This window comes from Mandrillus leucophaeus, unplaced genomic scaffold (genome assembly GCF_000951045.1).
Source record: "Mandrillus leucophaeus isolate KB7577 unplaced genomic scaffold, Mleu.le_1.0 Scaffold536, whole genome shotgun sequence".
Taxonomy (NCBI): Eukaryota; Metazoa; Chordata; class Mammalia; order Primates; family Cercopithecidae; genus Mandrillus; species Mandrillus leucophaeus.
The window spans coordinates 1,497,655-1,503,654 of record NW_012105764.1 but is presented as its reverse complement, the minus strand read 5'-3'; positions in this window follow the sequence as shown (position 1 = coordinate 1,503,654).

Here is a 6,000-nt window from a genome sequence, read left to right as displayed (position 1 = left end):
ACGAAGGCCTATTTAAATTCTATCAAACTAGGTTTAAACTATATGCCACCTTTAGTTATTTGTTTTCTCCTCCACTTTCTTGATCAGATTAGTTATTTTTCCGAGCACATCTGGGTGTAATGCATGTAAATTCACAACCCTACTATACAAGTAGCCTCATATATATATACACACACACATATATGTGTATATATATACGATACATATACAGGTAACTTCTGAAGCTTCTTCTTCATGATTAGATCCATTAACTAGCTCTTCTGAGTGTTACCAGGTCTTGATCAGAGAATTTCTCCCAGCTGTGGCTCAGAGCAGTTAGCGGGTGTGAGAGTTCCGGGGGTCTGTGGACTGTAGTACAGAGAGTGGAAGAAAGAGAGAAAGGACCCCCTGAGATTAAATATGGGAGAAAGGTGTTAAAAGAAGAGGTAAGAGAAACTGTGTCTGCATTTCCTACTGTCAGTCCTGTTAAATATTAAAAGGCTTTCTTTTTAATTATCATATGTTATAAATGTGAAACTGGGCATTGAGGAAATGATTTGAAATGTTTCCAAATGCTGAACAATAAGAGCTTTCAGGTGTAGAGTCTATGGGCCCAGATACCTTTAGGGATTTACTGCATGTGCTGTTTGGTTTTGTGCTGAAACACAAAAGATATCTCACACCCAAGAGTCTTCCAAGAGTTTAAAAACTTCAGATCGTACACATCACTGTCTCAAGTGTAAAATTATCATGTCCTACGCCCGATCTCTCCCTCTCTTACTCTGATGACAATGTGGGGAGTATGAGAGACATGTGCTAATCTGTTTGGGGAATAAGGGAAAGGTGTTGGAAAAACGGAGAACGTATTCCCTGGGAAACTATTTGAGTTCCACTAAGCAGAAAAATGTACAAACTCACTTCTAATTCACTCTGAAGTGGTGCATTTCAATTCCCTTATAAAATACAGAAACACAAAATTGGAATATGTGTCCCAGCAAGAGCTCTCTTTTGAGTGCTTAGGCCAAAGACAGTGAAATTTACTCAACAACCACACACTATAAATCATAGTCCACAGAACACATAGTTCTTGCTTGCCGATTTTTTTTTCAAAAGAAAAATGATTGTTGTGCTTTATCCACAAAACTAAAATTCTATGAGAATTTAGAAGAAAGAAGAAACACAGACAAGCACAGTGGCTCACACCTGTAATCCCAGCACTTTGGGAGGCCCAGGTGGGAGGATCACTTGAATCCAGGAGTTCAATATCAGCCTTGGCAACAGAGTGAGACCTCATATCAAAAAAAAAAAAAAAAAAGCCGAGCATGGTGGTGCACACCTGTGGTCCCAGCTTCTTGAAAAAAAAAAAAAAAAAAGCCGAGCATGGTGGTGCACACCTGTGGTCCCAGCTTCTTGGGAGGCTGAGGCAGGAGAGAATCACTTGAGACCAGGAGGTAGAGACTGCAGTGACCCATGACCATGCCACTGCACCCCAACCTGGCCAACAGAGTGAGATCCTATCTAAAAAACAAACAAACAAACAAAGAAACAAAACAAATGTATTTTCCCCAGCTCACCCTTTTATTCCATATCTCAATTCTTCTCCATCATCACCATCCTCAGCAAAGCTAAAAAGCTCAATGTTACCTTTGGCTCTTACCTCTCCTTGAGCCCACTACGTGACTATCCTTCCCAGACAGTCCTTCCGTTCCTATTCCACTTCCGAAGCATGGATCTCATCAGGATCTTACCCAGCTGTCTCCCTCTTTTTATAACCCTTCTCTTCAATCCTCTCTCCAGGATAATCAGCCCTCATTCGTCCTTTCTGTAAACTGCCCGTGGAGCAATCTTCTCACACACAGCTCAGCTGTACCCCTCCTTGGCTCAGGATCTTGACATCTTCCCAGGCTTGCACAACGAAAACCATAGAGACATCGAATGACCTTCATGACCTGCCCCTAATTCTCTGTGCTACTTGTTTCTTGCCCTACACCTTTGGGAAAATCTTCTACTGGATTGACATCAGACAGTCAACAGAGTTATTCAAACACCGTCCCACTTTCAACTCCTTGTCCTGCATTTTTTTCCTGGAATGTCCTTTGCTCTACCTCTCAAGCCCCAAACAGATTGAGATTTCTAGAACTCTTACCCATATGGCAAACTCAGCTCCAAGAAATCTCCCTCATGATCTTGTTTTGATTTCTCTGGTTGAAATTAATATCCCCATTCCCCAGGCCCTCATAGTTTCTGTACCTCCCTGTCTACACGTACCACTCTCTGCCCTGTAATGTAGATAATTGGGTTCTGCAGCCTCTTAATTTGCTTAGGAATTCTACGAATATTTCAGAAGTCACACCACCATTTTGAAGAAAAGAGAGTAGAAGTAGTCAATAGTTGTCAATACAATTAAAAAATACTTTGATTTTCAGGCAGTATCAGCAACATAGAACTACTGTGGATCAACAGGCTTCCAGATAACTGATATTTTAACTTTTTGGATGCCAAAGATCTCAAATACTTTTCAATAGTTTAATGATTTCCCAATCTCCCTTCCTTGGTGAGCAGAGTATAGGGCTTCTACCCAGAGTAGACTGGGTCTTCCAATCCACCATGCTTTCTGAAGACTTCTGCCTTTGCACACACTAGCCATCCCCTCTACCTGGAATGCAATGATTCACCTTCTCTAGTTGCCAAACTTCTATTCCTCCTGCTCACCTCAAGTGTTCTGTGAAGGCATCTCTGATATGCTCAGGCAACGTCATTAATTCCCTCCTCCATCACGCAAGTAATCTTTTCTTCTTACTGTTTTAGCACTTAGCATTTATATTGCGATGCTACCATTTTTTCTGTAAACATCAATAAATAGAAGATTTCTTGCACAGTGGGCCTGAAGGTCATCTCTCTGTACATAAAAGTATCAGAGACAAGTACATTGTGTGTACATAGTAAATATTTAGAAATATTTATTACATAAATATATGAAATATTATCACTAGTGAAAGTTAATTATTGTCTTCTTAATGATGTCATTGAGAGTTATGTCCCACTTGCTTCTATGCTGAGTTTACACAGAATGGTATGCATTTCTACTCAGTGTTTTCTTTTCACCTCCCCTGTGAATATCCTTTTTTGCTTTATAATTTAGGTGAGTATAATCATTGTCCTTTTCTACTTTTATTGACCCTGTTTCTATTCTCTGCTACTTCCTTTCTCTTTCCCATTTTAATATATCTCTTATCCTCTCTCTGTCTCCTTTTTATGAATTCTCAAAGATTTCTTGGCTTAATGTATTTCTTGAGTTGGCATACTCCTTTATTTGCTTTCCATATCTGTCATGTGCCATCTTTCTGCAGGCAGAATTATGATTGATCAAATCATATTCAAAATATCCTTTCCTTTCTATTCCCACTGCATCCACCTGTGCTCTGGTTCTTCCTTTGCACACCTAAGTTACTGCAATGGCCATCTCACATCTCCATCTTCATCCAGTTACTCCCTGTTCTAATCAGAAGCATGTATCACAACTAAGTTACTCTTCCTAAAACACTAATTTCCCTGTATTCATCCCATGCACAGGAGTCTTTGATTTCTCTTTGCCTACATTCTGGCATTCGAAGTTCTCACAATCTGGTCATATCCTGTCTCTCATTTTATTTCCCATTCCTCCATTCAAAACATGTAGTGGTAATTGGCTCCAAAGATGTTCCACTGTATAACCACACTGGTATTCATATCCTTGTGTCACCTTTTGTCTCTGGGCTGGGCCTATGACTTGATTTTTACCAATGGATTGTGGTGGAAGTGAAGCTGCAAGACTTTGTAGGATAGGTCAGAAGACGCCTTGCAGTAACTTAGGCTTCAATTTTCAGGAAGACTGTTTCTCTTGTTACAACTGCTCTGATTCTATTCTAGTCCAAACCACAACTTCTCTCCTAGGTACCATGAACACAAGAGAAAAGATCCTTTTGGTCTTGTCTTTCCAAATGTAATACCAGAGCTCAGGAAAAATGCAACTCAAGACACCAGCTGATTTCCTGTATAGTACAGACTGACAATCTCTAATCCAAAAATCCAAATTCTGAGATATTTCAAAATTCAAAACTTTTTGAGGGCCAACATGATGATGATGTGGTTGATGACACTGCATTAAAAGTGCCTGCAGATCACATGGTGAAAATGTACAATGAGCTTATTGAAGGACTAGAGCAGCATGCATTCATAACAGAACAGATGTCATGTCAGCTTACGAAATCAAAGAGAGACTTCTCAAGAACTTTTGTTAATGAGGCAGATGACTCCAGAGGAAACATTTTAAAAAGCCATCCAGCAGAAAGTCTCCTCATCCCTGAAGGATTCACTTCCTGGTCCTACAACTGCCTCTGATGCTTTTTCTCACCTAAAAAAATAAAATACAGTGGACAGTAACCTCTTAATCAAAACACAGCATCACAGGTGGAGACCAAAAGCCTGCATTGTTTGTTGTTGCTGTTATTTAGCAGCTAATCCAGGTATTCTGGTGGTGCTACTCTGCGGCTTAGTTACCCTGAACACATTAATACACCTGTATTAATGGTATTTATTGGTATTTCTGTGCGAATAAGTGTAAGAAGATTATTGCTTATCAGAGGTATATAAATTTAATCAGGAGTAATGGTGATGCCGAACAACCACAGATTGCCTGTGTGTGTGGGTGGCTGAGATACTGACACCTTTGCTTTTTGATGACATTTGTGACACCTTTGTACACAAAGTCTGTTTATGCACAAAATAATTTGAAAACATTCTATAAAATTACCTTCAAGCTATGTGTATAAGTTGTGTATGAAACAAATGAATTTCATGTTGAGACTTGGGTCCCATTCCTCAAGATATCTCATTATATGTATGCAAAATCCCCAAATCCAAAAGAATACAAAATCTAAAACAGTTGTAGACCCAAGCATTTCAGATAAGGGCTACTTAACCTGCAATACAGTTGTCCCTTGGTATCAATTGGGGATTGATTCTAGGACCGCCCACAAATACCAAAATTTGTGTTCAAGTCCCTCTTGTAAAATTAAGTAATATTTGCATATAGCCTATGTACATTCTCCTGTGTACTTTAACTCACTTCTAGATTACTTACAATATCTAATACAACGTAAATGCTATGTAAATAGCTGTTATGCTGTATTGGTTGTATTTGTTTCATTTTTATTGGGTTTTTCCCAAATATTTTTGATCTGATGTTGGTTGAATTCACAGTGGCAGAACACACAGATATGGAATGCTGACTGTGCACAGATCACACCTAGAAAGTAACTTCTTGGCCAGGTACAGTAGCTCACGTCTGTAATTCCAACACTTTGGGAGGCCGAGGGGGGTGGATCACCTGAGATCTGGAGTTTGAGACCAGCCTGGCCAACATGGTGAAACCCCATCTCTACTAAAAATACAAAACATTAGCCGGGCATGATGGCCGGCGCTTGTGATCCCAGCTACTTGGGAGGCTGAGCCAGGAGAATCACTTCAACCTGGGTGGCAGAGGTTACAGTGAGCCAAGATCGTGCCACTGCACTCCAGCCTGGACAACAAGAGTGGAATTCCGTCTCAAAAAAAAAAAAAAGAAAAAAAAAAAGAATGTAATTTCTCCTAGCCTCAGTTTCCTCATCTAGTTGTATCAAATCATTGCAAATTCTCAGATTGTTGATCTATAAAATTAGGTCTTGCAAATTGCCTTCTCCAGCTTCAGATCTTAACTAGTTCAAATCTCATTCCCCTCTTCAGACTTCTGCTTTCTGTCAAAATGAAGTAACAGACCAGATTTACCATTTTACCTGAACCAACCAAAAGCGGACAAAATATATGAAACAAATGTTGTCAAGACATCCACCATCAGACAGCTACAGATTATAATCCCTGGGAGACAGAAGACAAATGAAGTGGCCTCTGTGATCATTCCAGTTTACTGCCTTGAGAGAGTTTTGAAGTCACAGCACACAGAAAAGGAACCCAGGCCGAGCCTAGTGTACTCTCTGAGTTAAG